This window comes from Prionailurus bengalensis, chromosome X (genome assembly GCF_016509475.1).
Source record: "Prionailurus bengalensis isolate Pbe53 chromosome X, Fcat_Pben_1.1_paternal_pri, whole genome shotgun sequence".
NCBI classification, from domain to species: Eukaryota; Metazoa; Chordata; class Mammalia; order Carnivora; family Felidae; genus Prionailurus; species Prionailurus bengalensis.
The window spans coordinates 2,232,907-2,249,378 of record NC_057361.1 but is presented as its reverse complement, the minus strand read 5'-3'; positions in this window follow the sequence as shown (position 1 = coordinate 2,249,378).

The following is a 16,472-nucleotide window of genomic DNA, read 5'->3' as shown; positions in this document are numbered from 1 at the left end:
ACATGATGCTCCGTGAAATTACCACTCACAAAAAGGACACTCATTTGAGGTTCCCAGAGCTGCCAAATTTATAGACGTAGAAAACAGAGTGATGGGAGCCAGGGATCGGGGAGGGGAAGGAGGTGTTCGTGTTTAAGAGGACACCGTCTGTTTCTGAAGATGGAAGATATCTGGGTGTGGATGGCAGGCGGGAATGTTTGCCTAAGAATCTGATTGTAGTTAAATGCCACTGAGCTCTATGTTTGATTGTTAACATGGCCCATTTGCATTATGGATATGTTATCACACACGAAAAAATGTACTGTTTTGCGGGGAAGAAGGAGATTTGCATCAACGGGGGCTTCTAGGCCAACGGTGAGTAGTCTTGAACATGTCGCTCATCATCAGAAACCAGCTGCTGAAATGCTGTAGCATACATACACGTTAATAGACACGCTGGGCACCGTCCTCGAATTTATAGCTACTTGGAAACAGTGGATGAAGCCACCACATTGCAAAGTGGCTGCATTACCTTGAGAGGCCATCCCTCACACGTTCCTCCTTTCCTGCCACACCATCAGGCTTGTGCTGAAATACGGATGTGCACGCCCTTCCCCCAGCTTGCAAAATGCTAACCGTTGGCCCCCCGAAAAGCACGTCTTCGCCCCTGGCTGCGGTGGAAATGTCATCACGGTCACACGCCTTATTTGTTGGCTGGGAAACCAGCGCGAAGTGACTTGAAAGCCATCATGAGGAAGCAGCCTATGTTTTTCCATTTATTCAAATGAATGATTCAAATCGATCGACCTGTTTCCTCTTCCACAAGAGACCATCATGTTGTCTGGGTTTTTACCTCCACTTTTACACAAAGGACATGTGGATTTTCTCCCTGACATAGTTCATGTGCTCTTTTAAAAACATAGTAGCCTTTGCTACTGTAAGTCTTGGCTGCACTTTTAACATCCTTTCTGGGAAATCACCCAGCTATCTTTATCTATCTATCTATCTATCTATCGACTATCATCTATCTATGTATCCATCCACCCACCCATCTATCTATACATCCATCATCTATCCATCGATCCATCCATCATATCTATCATCCATCTATTTACGTATCCATCTGTCAATCCATCCATCATATCTATCTATCTATCTATCTATCTATCTATCTATCTATCGTCTATCATCTGTCTATGTATCCATCCACCCACTCATCTATCTATCTATACATCCATCATCCATCCATCGATCCATCCATCATATCTATCTATCCATCCATCCATCATCCATCCATCATGTCTATCTATCTATCATCTATCTATCCATCCACCCACCCATCTATGTATCTATCCACCCATCATCCATCCATCCATCCATCCATCCACATGTTGGCTTCAACATTTTCTCAGCGACTTTCAAGTTTCATTTCCTTTTTTTTTTGCATCGCCTTCCTCATTAGCATTTATGTATTAGGGGAAAAAAATAAATAAACTTAGGTCCAAAATGTCCATTCTCCCATAAAGCCATTTGTGCAATATCTTCTTTTCAGTCCCTATTGTCAATATTAAAGTGCTGACCCTGTGACTTCTAAGTCCATCAATCTATATTCCTATTTAAATACATCAAACAGCTAAAGAGGCTTTAGGATTTGAAGACGCATTTTTTTAATTTTTTTATTTTTTAAAAAATTTACACCCAAGTTAGTTAGCATCTAGTGCAACAATGATTTCAGGAGTAGATTCCTTAGTGCCCCTTCCCCATTTAACCCATCCCCCCTCCCACAACCCCTCCCATAACCCTCTGTTTGTTCTCCATATTTAAGAGTCTCTTATGTTTTGTCCCCATTCCTGTTTTTATATTATTTTTGCTTCCCTTCCCTTAGGTTCATCTCTTTTGTATCTTAAATTCCTTATATGAGTGAAGTCATGATATTTGTGTTTCTCTGACTGATTCATTTCACTTAGCATAATACCCTCCAGTTCCGTCCACATAGTTGCAAATGGCAAGATTTCATTCTTTTTGATTGCCAAGTAATACTCCACTGTACATATATATACCACATCTTCTTTATCCATTCATCCATCGATGGCCATTTGGGCTCTTTCCATACTTCGATTATTGTCGATAGTGCTGCTATAAACATGGGGGTGCATGTGTCCCTTCGAAACAGCACACCTGTATCCCGTGGATAAATGCCTAGTAGTGCAATTGCTGGGTCGTAGGGTCATTCTATTTTTAGTTTTTGGAGGAACCTCCATCCTGTTTTCCAAAATGGCTGCACCAGCTTGCATTCCCACCAACAGTACCAGAGGGCTCCCGTTTCTCCACATCCTCTCCAGCATCTGTACTCTTCTTGTGTGTCTCCCCAGATAGGCCACAGTGCCCAAGAGAGGCACCAGCATGCATTATTGACAACAGACCAAGCCTTCCCTGCACAATGGGTTTGCTTGCCAGACTTCCGGACGTTCTGAAATCCTTCGACAAATATTTCCAAGAGGAAAACCATCCATCCATGGCGAGTGGGTTTTCTCTAGTACCTAATTAGTGTCATTTACCTAGCTTTCTCTTTTATTAGCAGACAGATGACATTCTAAAGAACTGCTCCCAGCAACCGGCACACACCAGCCAACAGAAAATTATATTTGGATTGTATTAACAGTCTGTCCGGGACCATCAGCCGTGATTTCCACAAAGTACTGTTGAGCATTTTTTGGAGAATCCCTCTTTTTGGAGTAAATCTGGAGTTGCCATCATTCTGAACGACGGTCCTTTTTTTCTTCTTTTGTCTTGCACATCCCGATTTATTTATTTTTAGTGTTTATTTATTTTTGGGAGACAGAGACACAGCACGAGCAGGGGAGGAACAGAGAGAGAGGGAGACACAGAATCCGAAGCAGGCTCCAGGCTCCAAGCTGTCAGCACAGAGCCTGATGCAGGGGTTGAAGTCACGAACCATGAGATCGTGACTGGAACGAAGTTGGACATTTAATGGACTGAGCCACCCAGGTGCCCTTTGCACGTCCCAATTTAAAGGCAAGACTGGGGGGCGGGGCGGGCGCCTGGGTGGTTCAGGAGGTTGGATTTTGGCTCAGGTCATGATCTCACGGTTTATGAGTTCCAGCCCTGTGTCAGGGTCTGCACTGATGGTACAATGCCTGCTTGGCATTCTCTGTCTCTGACCCTCTGTCTCTAAAAATAAATAAATACAAATAAATAAACATAATCTTGTGGTCCATGAGTTCGAGTCCCACGTCAGGCTCTATGCTGACAGCTCGGAGCCTAGAGCCTGCTTCAGATTCTGTGTCTCCCTCTCTCTCTGCCCCTCCCCTGCTCACTATTTCTCTGTCTCAAAGATAAATAAGTATTAAAAAAAAAATTAAATGTCAACTCTAACAGGCCAGCTCTCACTGGCTGCCTTACACACGCCCTGAAAATGGCTTCCGTTTGCCACGACCAGAAGCGTGTTAAAGATAAACGTGTATTAAAAGCCAGATTGGGGTCAGTGTGATAAAACCTGGAGATGCGCCATGTGGGAGGGCTTCACAGATAGTGACCACACCTTCGTCTGTGTTTGCTCCAAGTTTCTGATTCTCCTTGCCGGCCTCATTAGGACTGCGGGATCCATCGGCCTCCAGAACGCGGGCTGATTGTGTTTGCTTTCCTGGATTGGATGCGAAGTGAAAAGTCGCCTTTCTCCACGGACTGATTGCTCTCCCTCTAATCGCCTTCATGCTCGGAATCCCAATGACAGGTTAGAAGCCTGATGAATTGACTTCAAGAATATTAATTTAATGCTTGACATGTCAGCAAATAGAGTAAGGGTGTTGTTTCAGGCCCAGCTTTGTGGAGTCTCCCCTGGATAGATTGTTTTTTAAGGCACACTCTCAATGCAAACGCGTCTTGGTAACTGAAGCAAGTTCTGCATCGAGCCCTAGAACAGAGTGAGCTAGGCTAGTCCAGCCTTACAAGGCTCAGACAGACACTGAATGGGTGGGAAAGACAGAATAACCACGCTGGGGGTGGGGGGCAATTTAGACCCTAGAAAATATCACGGGGTGCATCTTAGCTATTTCAGAAAGCTTTTGCAAAATTAGTTCTGCATAACTTTTTCTTTTCTTTCTAGAGAGATTAGTTTTGCATCGGGGTATCTCATTATAATGAAGAACATATGCATTCACATGTAGGAATTTACAGGTCCTCACCATGTTCAATCTTTTTTTTTTTTAATGTTTATTTATTTTTGAGAGAGAGAGAGAGCATAAGTGGGCAGAGGCAGGCAGAGAGAGAGACACAGGATCCGAAGCAGGCTCCAGGCCCTGAGCCATCAGCACAGAGCCCGATGCGGGGCTCAAACCCATGAACCGCGAGATCATGACCTGAGCTGAAGTCGGATGCTTAACCGACTGAGCCCCCCAGGTGCCCCTCAATCCTTAACTCAGGCCTTCCCATGTGGTGATTTTGTGTGCCTGGCCTGCCTTTCTGAGAAGGTTCCACGACTGCATGCCAACTGAGATCCCAAGACTTCCCCTCCTAGAACTTTCTCTCTGTACTGGTCCCAAATGACTCCAATGTTCCCATGTAGGCTCCAGATACCCCTTTCCAATGCCCTGACACATATCATACTCCACTGAGATACAAAATAACCCATTTCTTTCCCAGTTGACAGCTCAGGGCACTGCATATATTTCCGATGTGTACCCACATGCACCGACGGCTCTCCCAGTCCAGTGTCCTTGATGTAACATAATATTCCGTGTCCTACATATATTTGTCATCTAAACACCTTGGTTCGGTTGATTCTACCTCAATTTGCTGTCTCAAGAATGTTTGAGCCCAGGAAAGTCCCAACACAATGGTGCTGTCCAAAGCGTTTCTCATTTACCAACAGATTCTACAAGCATTGGTATTGTTAGTGGAATATTGTCAACTAGGGAAGCTCATCTCAGACTTGGTGTCCAGTTTTTCATGATGTTAGTTTGACCTATGACTCATTCGTTCAGTCGCTCCCCCAGAGATCAAACTGACACAGGGTGGCCCGGGGCCCCAGGCAGAGAATACCATGGGTTCAACATAAGTCACATTATTAAACTATCTGCTAGGACCAAAGCCCCCAGGTATGCAAAGGGACTCTTACCAGGCAGGATACACCTGCGGTCATTGGTTTTCCCCCAAGCGCCAGTCAAAGACCAGCTCTGTCCTTCACATATGCAGGGAGGGAAGACCCGAAACCTGCTGAGTTAACCCTTTATTCTGCCAGCAAGAACTGCCCAAGCATGTGGGACTCCAACCGTCTGTTGACCTGCACAGAAAAGCGTAAAGCTTTCCAACAGTGACTCCTTGGTCTTCTCATCCCATGACTGAACTTCTGTAAGACATCCAACACTCAAGGACCATACAAGCTCGTCTGTTCCTTTCCACTGACTTCTCTCCCCTCAAATCCTAATTACAAAATGCTATCTGTACTCTGACGTCAATGAACCCTCAAAAACACTTACGACCACCCAAACTTGAAGATACCCTTGTATCACAACTGATTGGAATAAAGAATCAATGAAGCCTCAAAAAAAAAAAAAAAATACTCACTACAGGCAGAGTTTAAAGATCACTCTGTATTATAATGGATTGACTTTAGGACTCTTTAAGTACTGAGCTAATACAAATCTAATCTGGCCCATGGAAGACGTTCATGCCCCAGAATGTCTGTAACATCTTACTCAACACAGGTGTTGAAGAAACTCACTCATAAAACCATCCAGTTTACAAGAATTTATTATGTAAACCTAACAGCTTCCATGATTTTGCTGCCTTCTTTGCTTCTCACAAGAGATTCTTCTGCACTGCTTAAAAATACCAAAGTACCACTCCTGTGGGGAGTTTCCTCCCTAGGCACTATTGGGGCAATCAAAACCAGTGATGCATTTTATTGCATTGCTGCTTCTTCAGGATACACGTGTTTTACTGTCACATTTCATACAAATCCCCTGCTGGCGATGTTAGAAAATAAGTATCTAATAAAATTTAGCAAGGAAGCTTTCTAAAGTTGATGGTAGTTAAAAAATTAAAAACGGGAAAGGGAGAGGGGACTGACATGAGTTGTGACTTTCCGACGTGCCCCTGAAAATCAAACTCAGAGAAAGAGTATGACAAAGACGTGTGTCCTTGCCTTTCACTCTCGGGACACACCCTGTCCCCTTCCTACCAAAGGCAAACCAGACATTGGAAGTCCTGAGGGTTGAAATCTACAGAAGTTGATTGGCAGATCTTGGTGTCATGACCTCAAAAGAAGACGCTGGAAAAATCCACGGTGTTTATAGATTGGGTGTGTCTGTATTCACCCGACAACCCATCTTTGAAGACTCGTTTGTCGTAGGGTAACCTGTGCATTTATCACTGACAACACTAAAGTCACCTACCGTAGGTCCCTTTCCTCAAGGAGCTCACATATTGGGAGGAAAACTAAGTCAGTCTCAGAACAAAGACAGGGAGAATGAAGTGGGTGTCAATATATTAAGAAGATAATATGCCACATTGAACGAGTTTTCATAAATAATTGGCCCCAATGTGAGCTCACCTTGGAATATAGTTTCAATAATCACAATTCATTTAATCATCAGTAGACAATACGCTTCTACAGTCAGTTGCCTGTTAACTTGTAACTGTCCTGGGAAGAAGTAGACTGAGACAGAAATGTGCTAGGTCCTGATAAATTAGTCTGTGGGTAGTGTATCAGTTTCTTATTACTGCTATTAACAAATGACCATGAGCCAAAAGTTTAACTCAACATAGATTTCTCCTTCCCCGGCTCTGGAGACCAGATGTCTGCGATCCAGGTGGGTCCTGACCAGTGAGATCCAGGCGGGGCAATGACATGCTCCTACCAAAGGTCAAGGGGAGGGTCCTTCCTGCCTCTCCCAGCTTCTGGGGCTCCAGGCATCCCTGGGCTCGTGGCCCCTTCCCTCCCTTCTCTGCCTCTATCTTCACGTGGCTTCCCCTCTGTGTCTGTGTCTCATCTTGTGTCTCTTACAAGGACACCTGTCACTGGCTTCGGGGCCACCTTGATCCAAGATGACCTCATCTCAGATACTTCACTTACATCTGCAAAAGCCAATTTGCAAACAAGGTCTTATTCTGAGGCTCCAGGTATTAAGACAGGGACATATCTTTTTGGGGCCCCCCATCCAACCATGGAGGGACGGTGTCATATTGTCCCTTGTGTCTTGTTCCTCACTCACTCATTTGGCCACGGCCACTGACCACCCAGTGGCCCAGGAATGGGAAGAACACGTCGGCATGCTACCTCTATCTCCCTGCACCTTCCCTCCGAGACAGGGAGGGCAGTACTGGGCATAGAACCACACAGACAAACACAGGATTGCCACCGGTGAAAGAGGCTTCGAAGGCAAATTCCCGTACAGAAAGGGATCAGACTGGGTCTGGGGAGTCAGGGAGGAGAGTCTCGCCTGATGAACAGTTTTTGGTCTTCAGATCTATCACAAGACCGAAGAGTCACTCTGCAAAGAGACACAGGAAGGAGAGGAGGAAACGTGTCGGGACGCCCTTTGTAGGAAGGGAGTTGGGCGCTTGTGAGGGGCCACAGGAAGATGCCAGGGAGGCTCACAGGCAGCGAGGAAGAGGATGCCCCTGAGAGGGCCACACCCATGGCTTTTCCCAAGTCTTGTATCCTCATATCCAATGGGATAGAACAAACTATGAGCTGTGAGAAAGTTCCCAAATCTCTATAAGCAGTAGAATCAGGAAGGCCGTTAAATGTGATTAAAGACGATGTCAGCACATCAACGTCAGGCTGAACCCTTAAAGACTAGGCTCCCTGTGGGGCGATGCAACGTAACAAGGGGCCCTCGAGGTCTCAGGGGATCCCATCCCTGTATTGCCATGATCTGAACATACTACCTACAGCATGTGACCACTTAAGTGTGGTCTGTTTCATCCAGCTCTTAGCTGTGGGCAATTCTGCCCCAGAGGACATTGAGCAAAGTCGGGAGAGCTTTTTAGTTGTCGCCACAAAGCCAGAGGGACGTTCCCGGCAGGTGCTGGGTGGAGACCAGAGACAGTGCTCAACACTCTACAGTACACAGGACGCCCCTTCCCAGAGAGCCAGCCAGCCCCAGACGACCACAGTGCAGAGACCCAGAGCCTCTGCCTTAAATACACGAGGACGTTACACCTGCCCCTCCTTGCCTGCAAGGAGGCAAATCTGATAATTATGCAAAAAAATACATTGCAAACTTGAGGAAGATGGATAAGGCACTGGCCACGTGTGATATGTAAGCCACTAACATACTGTGGTTTCTTTGCTACGTAACCTAACTGCTGAGTCTAATTTACCTGTTCATAACGTAAGTAAGCCCATCCCTGTGCTTTCTGCCTCCCAGAAACTGCCGTGTGGATGAAGTCAGGCCAGTGTTATTATCATAGAGAGAAAATATCACATCTCCTTTTCATATGCTTATAGGTGGTATTGGAAGCCAATTTTTATTTAAATTTTTTTTAAGTTTATTTATTTTGAGAGAGAGACAGAGAGACAGACAGAGAGTGTGTGTGTGTGTGTGTGTGTGTGAGCGGGGGAGGGGAGGAGAGAAAGAGAGAGTTTGGCAGTGGGAAGAGGCGGAGAGAGGGAGAGACAGAGAATCCCAAACGCGGGCCCAACCCGCGTTGGGTTCAGCACAGAACCCAACGCGGGCCTCCAACCCTAGAACCTCGAGATCATGACCTGAGCCGAAGTCAGGTGCTCAACCGACCGAGCCACCCCCACCCCCCAGGATGCCTGGAAGGCAATTTTTAAACATCGAAAAATTGAGAGCAAGTCTTTGAATTCGGCCATGAACGTTGACCGACTTGTAGGGCATCTGATGGCATTAACACCAGTGTCACTTGACTTCTTTGGGCCCCATCTTCTTCTTCCGGAAAATGAGGATTAGACATGTCCTTATCTCCTGGGGCCATTGTGAAGACTGATGAGGGGACCACCAGAGATTCTGGGCCCCGCGAAGACCACACAAAGCCTTGGGTAGTGCCTTGCAATTATCACGAAGACGAGGGGACCCTGAGGCCTGTCGGGAATGACTCTGCACAGCGAACTTACTAAGAAAAAGCAGTACTCGGCATAGCAATACCAGATGTCGTATGTAAGCATAAAATATAGAGACCAAAATAATGAAATAATTAACACAGCCATCATGTAATTCATTGCAAGTGACTTAGTAAGAAGAAATTATAGTTGTGACAAATGATACACCCTACAGGAGGCTAAGATATAGTAAAGAGTAAGTGATAGTTGTAATAATATAATCATGTATAATAAAATTAATGTAATATAATTAAACATAGCATAATTAATATATAATTATTTTACACATAAGGTATAAATTATATTAGCATATTATAATTATATAATATAATCAATACATTATATTAATCATGTGCAATATAATTAATGCAATTATATATAATATATAATATTATAACGTATAACACATATTGTATATAATTATATATATAATATAGTTAATGAACGTGTAACATGCATAATATTCAATATATATATAATACAATCTATCATAACAATATGCCAATAATTCTTTGCAAGTGACTCATGAAAATAAGTGATATTTATAAATACTGCAAAGTGAGTAAGTAATATAATCTATAACAATATGTATCCTAATATAGGGGTCGTGGAGCGTACGATTCCTGATCTCAGGGAAAATACATACTATATGATAATATAGGGGCGCCTGGCTGGCTCAGTCAGTGGAGCATGTGACTCATGATCTCAGGGTCGTGGGTTCGAGCCCCACATTGAGTGTAGAGATTACTTAAAAATAAAATCTTTACTATATATATATACATATACACAGACATCATAATATAATTGTCTCCAACTTATTAAAATCGATGGCACTTATAATGTGATATATAGTAATATAACCTAATATATAACACAGCCAATGTAAAACCCGACCGTGGAGGGAACTGAGGCCCCACATGCCCCAAACCGGCAAAACTCAAATGTCTTTCTTTTCCTTTGGGGACCACAACCTCGGCTGCCCTTTACAGGGACGGCTGCACTGGGCCGGCCAGCGGGTGCCTCCTAGGACTTCGCGACAGACAGGCGTTTGCACTCACGAGGCACCGGGGCAGGAAGCGTCCCCGTAGATGGAGACCTGTGCTCCCTCTGGAGCCCGTCAGGGCGGCCGGGGAGAGGAGCGCAGGCTGCTGTGTCCACGGCGTGGCTGTTGGGGTCCCCAGGACTGTAGACCACGGCCAGGTCTTGTGTTGATGCCCCGGTTCATTTCTCACTTGCCAGAATCAGATGTTGGCTCATCTGCAGCGTGATGGCTCCCACGGGGCACCACCCCCCAGGTTAACGTCCCCAGCCTCCTCCTCCGGCCAAAATCCCCAGGGGCGGGATGTCTGATCCTATGAACCCCGCAGTTAGGAGCGGGGCCACCTACGGCCGGCAAAGTCACTGACTGGGACAATCGTGAGCACACGCTTGCCTTCTGCTCGACGATTATCTGCTCCCCATTCAAAGCCCTCGTGGGGATGAATAATTTCTTGTTGCTCCCCGTCTGGATTTCTGCTCTGTCTTAATGCCTCCTGACAAGTTAACCCCACAGGACTGAGACCTCCTTTACGAAAAGATGCCAACGTTCCGAGTCCCACAGGTGAGTTACACGGGCACCCTGGCTTGGAGCAACCACGGTGCCCCACGCTTTACAGCAATCAGGGCTCGCCTGACTCGCCCTTCCCACCTCGCCTTCCCTGTTTTTACTCAAGCCACTGGCTTTTCCTTTCTCAGTAGGGAGGGAAATTCAGCATTTCCTTCCGGGCAACCCCAGGATTCCAGAAGCGGGGCATGGAAAGCAGGCCTCCAGTGTCGTTCCTGTGGGGGTCCGTCAACAGTATGACTCGACCTCTTCGAGTCAAGGAAGACTTGACCTCCTCCCCTCCACTCACCGCCAAGTGCCCTTCCGAATGTCCTTTGGGAAATCACGGCTCCTCATAAGACTCTAGCGCATTCTCTATCCTTAACAGAGGATGCACACCTGCGATGCTGCTCAAAGCTTTCGGGGCAAAATTACCCCACGCGTGTCTGGCCTTCCTCTGGACGGGCATATTGTTGGAAAGTGAAGTCAGTCACAGGCCACGTCGTCCTGAGCAGCAGAGGAAACTTCCTGTGCCCTCGTCTGCCAGAGCTCACCCTCTGCTGAAATGGTCCCTTTCTTCTGGAAGGAAGAAATGGAGCCACAAGTCAAGTATTTCACCGCTATGTGCCCGGATCCACCAGCTCTGATAAGAATCAAGCACTTTCAGGGGAGCCTGGGTGGCTCCGTCGGCGAAGCGTCTGACTTCCGCTCAGGTCATGATCTCATAGTTCATGAGTTCGAGCCCCACGTGAGGCTCTGTGCTGCCAGCTCGGAGCCCGGAGCCTGCTGCGGATTCTGCGTCTCCCTCTCTCTCTGCCCCTCCCCTGCTCACGCTCTGTCTCTCACTCCTACCAAAATGAACAACCTGGAAGAAGAAAGACCCATTCTCGATGTTCTAGTTCCCACCCTTGAGCACAAGACTGCCTCAGAATCCAGGGACGGTGTGTGACACAGCTGGGTTTGCAAAGCTGGGTCCCTCACGTCTGCTCTGGACCATGGGATAGTCCCCGGTGCCTTCTTTTTATCTGCTGCTCATGGTAGGGAGCAAGCAAGCACCTTTCACAGTGGGGACCACTTGTTCCTGCTGTCACACTGAAAATGTTCCTATCTGCTGGCACCTGTAAGCATCTCAGGACCCAAAAGCGGCAATACACATTTCGGTGACAGAGAAATCCGTGCTTTGGGCCCATGTTCCGTTACATGATGGAACGATGTCATACAATGACCAGTCTGCAAAATGACTACCTGCCACACAGGAGGACCTTGTAGAATCATAACATCGATGTAAATTTCACCTGATTATGCGCACGATTTACCAAAACTTCCAGAGTTTATCAGTTGCCTCTCGCGTTGTTTGATGAATACACATGTCAGTTGCCTCTCACACATGTCGATCGAGTTCAGGGTTTTCCCATCACATCTTGCTGTTTTCTTTAAGCAGAAATAATTAGGCGTGACTGGGTGGCTCAGTCGGTTGAAAGCCCAACTTTGGCTCAGGTCACGATCTCACGGCTCGTGAGTTCGGGCCCCATGTTGGGCTCCGTGCTGACAGCTCAGAGCTCAGAGCCTGCTTCCGATTCTGTGTCTCCTTCTCTCTCTGCCTCTTCCCCACTCTTTCTTTCTCCCTCAAAATAAATAAAACATTTTAAAAAATTAAACAAATAAGGAAACAAAAATGATTAAACACATCTTGTTTAATAAACGTTCTAACATTTTTAAAAAAATTTTTTAATGTTTATTTATTTTTGAGACAGAGAGGGACAGAGCATGAACGGGGCAGGGGCAGAAAGAGAGGGAGACACAGAATCGGAAGCAGGTTCCAGGCTCTGAGCTGTCAGCACAGAGCCCGACGAGGGGCTCAAACTCACAGACCGCGAGATCATGACCTTAGCTGAAGTTGGACGCTTAACCGACTGAGCCACCCAGGCGCCCCTAAAATTTTTTTTTAAAAAGCTCCCTCAGAAGAGTAATAACTGACAACAAAAAGTGTGAGAAGCATTGTTGTAGACAGAAACCACTCCATAAACCCTGTCACCAACTACTCCACCATTTGTCAATCCAGAATCAATGATTCTCTTCCAAGAAGGAGGGAGTCCTTGGATGGACTTAAAAGCCATGGGGGTTGCAGAGCACACCTCGGAGAAAGAAGGAGCAAAACCACCGATTTCCAGAAACCAGACCGCATTTACAGCGTCCCAGTCCGATGTTGTTGATACGGCTGATACCACTGACCTACGCATTCCGTGAGTCTGAGTAGATCCCAGAACAAATCCAGCATGATGAGGAAAGAGCACACAAATTGTGTGTTTTAGTCGATGAGTCGGCTCCGTTCACATTCACATTACCAACCACACTTGTGGACTCTATTTTTATTCCCATTATAATTAAGACCACGGAAAAGTGGGATCATCATTTAATGCATCATTTGCTATGCAAATTGTTTTTCACAGAGAGCTGTCTGCTCTGACCTTTCTCGCAGTTAGGATTTCAAATGCCCGGTCATTTTGATTCTTTGCTTTTCAGGATGCTGTTAAAGCATCTGACTGGTGAATCTCCTGAGTAGGATAAAAATAGTGAATTATCTGAGGGGAGGATAAAAATATGAGAGGGAGTCATCCCGTGGCCCTATTTATTTTAACTCTGCTGTCTTTAATCAGAGAGGCCAGGAACTCACGTTCCCCGGACGACAGAAAGGATGGTCATACCTCTGGGGTCTCTGTTCACATGGACCTGTGTCCTCGTTAGCTTTGGGTCACAAACTATCAGGATTGGAGCATATTGGACTAATTTTCTACCTATGGAATGACCCAGGTGCTCGTCCCCAGATAGATTATACATACTGTAAAATGAACCGCCGGCCCAGGAATCTCAAAAGAATGAAATGAGGGATGTTTTTTCTAGCATTGTGCAGCTATAATTGGAAAATAACATGGTGGGCATCAAAGGTAGGCGGGGTAAGCACTTCACTTATGTATATGCTGCAAAATCATCGCCTTGGTGAAATTAATGCCTACAGCATCTCGGATACTTAGTTACCGAGTGTGTGTGTGTGTGTGTGTGTGTGTGTGTGTGTGTTAAGCACATTTAACATCTCTCTCAGGAACGTCTGAGTACAAACACGGTACTGTTAACTACAGTCTGCATTAGATCCTAGAACTTACTCATCGTACACCTGCGAGTTTCTGCCCTTTGAGCAGTGTCTCCCATTTCCCCAACCCCACCATTCTGCTCTCTTTTCTATGTGGAAATTGATTATTTTAAAATTATTCACTGATGTGGATCAATGCAGGCCAGGACCCCTGAGATCCAGGAGGGGCGGGACCACTGAGATCCAGGCAGGGCAGGGCCACTGAGACCCAGGCAGGGCAGGGCTGCTGAGATCCAAGCAGGGCAGGGCCCCTGAGATCCAGGCAGGGCAGGGCCACTGAGATCCAGGCAGGGCAGGGCCGCTGAGATCCAGGCAGGGCAGGACCCCTGAGATCCAGGAGGGGCAGGACCTCTGAGGTCCTGGCAGGGCAGGGCCGCTGAGCTCCAGGTAAGCCTGGACCCCTGAGATCCAGGCAGGGTCACTGAGATCCAGGCAGGACCACTGAGACCCAGGCAGGGCAGGGCCCCTGAGATCCAGGCAGGGCAGGGCCACTGAGACCCAGGCATGGCAGGGCCACTGAGATCCAGGCAGGGCAGGGCCTCTGAGATCCAGGAGGGGCAGGGCCACTGAGATCCAGGCAGGGCAGGACCCCTGAGATCCAGGAGGGGCAGGGCCCCTGAGATCCAGGCAGGGGAGGATTACTGAGATCCGGGGGGGTGGGGAGGGGGGATAGGACCACTGAGATTGAGATGGGGCAGGACCACTGAGATCCAGGAGGGGCAGGATCCCTGAGATCCAGGCAGGGCAGAACCACTGAGATCCAGGGAGGGCAGGACCACTGAGATCCAGGTGGGGCAGGGCCGCTGAGATCCAGGAGGGGCAGGGCCACTGAGATCCAGGCATGGCAGGGCCACTGAGATCCAGGCAGGGCAGGGCCCCTGAGATCCAGGCAGGGCAGGACCACTGAGACCCAGGCATGGCAGGGCCACTGAGATCCAGGCAGGGCAGGGCCTCTGAGATCCAGGAGGGGCGGGACCACTGAGATCCACGCAGGGCAGGACCCCTGAGATCCAGGAGGGGCAGGGTCACTGAGATCCAGGCAGGGCAGGACCACTGAGACCCAGGCAGGGCAGGGCTGCTGAGATCCAGGCAGGGGAGGATTACTGAGATCCGGGGGGGTGGGGAGGGGGGATAGGACCACTGAGATTGAGATGGGGCAGGACCACTGAGATCCAGGAGGGGCAGGATCCCTGAGATCCAGGCAGGGCAGGACCACTGAGATCCAGGGAGGGCAGGACCACTGAGATCCAGGTGGGGCAGGGCCGCTGAGATCCAGGAGGGGCAGGGCCACTGAGATCCAGGCAGGGCAGGGCCCCTGACATCCAGGCAAGGCAGGGCCACTGAGATCCAGGCAGGGCAGGACCACTGAGATCCAGGCAGGGCAGGGCCGCTGAGATCCAGGCAGGGCAGGACCACTGAGACCCAGGCAGGGCAGGGCTGCTGAGATCCAGGCAGGGGAGGATTACTCAGATCCGGGGGGGTGGGGAGGGGGGAATAGGACCACTGAGATTGAGATGGGGCAGGACCACTGAGATCCAGGAGGGGCAGGATCCCTGAGATCCAGGCAGGGCAGGACCACTGAGATCCAGGCAGGGCAAGACCGCTGAGACCCAGGCAGGGCAGGGCCACTGAGATCCAGGTGGGGCAGGGCCGCTGAGATCCAGGCATGGCAGGGCCACTGAGATCCAGGTAGGCAAGGGCCTCTGAGATCCAGGCAGGGCAGGGCCCCTGAGATCCAGGAGGGGCAGGGCCACTGAGGTCCAGGCAGGACCACTGAGACCCAGGAGGGGCAGGGCCACTGAGATCCAGGCAGGGCAGGGCCATTGACATCCAGGAGGGGCAGGGCCTCTGAGATCCAGCCAGGGCAGGGTTGCTGACATTCAGGCAGGGCAGGGTTGCTGAGATCCAGGCAGGGCTGTGCCCCCTCCTGAGGCTCCAAGGGAGGGTCCTTCCTGCCTCTTCCAGCTTCTGGGGCTGCAGGCGTCCCTGGGCTCGTGGCCGCGTCCCTCTGGTCTCTGCCTCTGTGTTCACGTGGCTTCTCCTCCATGTCTGTGTCTCCTTTTCTGTCTCTTGTAAACACATCTGTCCCTGGATTTAGGGCCACCCTCATCAAGGATGCTCTCATCTCAAGACCTTAATCACATTTGCAAAAAGTCTATTTCCAGGGGCGCCTGGGTGGCTGAGTCAGTTAACCATCCAACTTCAGGTCGGGTCATGATCTCGCAGGCAGTGAGTTTAAGCTCCGCATCGGGCTCTGGGCTGACAGCTCAGAGCCTGGAGCCTGTTTCGGATTCTGTGTCTCCCTCTCTCTCTGCCCCTTCCCCATTCATGTTCTGTCTCTCTTCGTCTCAAAAATAAATAAACGTTAAAAAAAAATTTTTTTTTAAAAAGCCTATTTCCAAATGAGTTCCCATTGACAGGTTCTGGGATATTTGAGGGAGCCACCATTCAACCCTATCCACGGACCAAGAGGTAAAACCTAGATTTTTCCTCTGTGTCTTCTCTTGTGTCTCTTATATAAGGACACCTGTCATCAGATTTACGGCCGCACTGATCTGGGATGACCTCATCTCAATCCTTACACGAATTTCACCCGTATATGTGTCATGACCAAACTTGAAAACGACCACAAAAAACGCCTAAATATTCATCAGAATGAGGGATAAAATAAC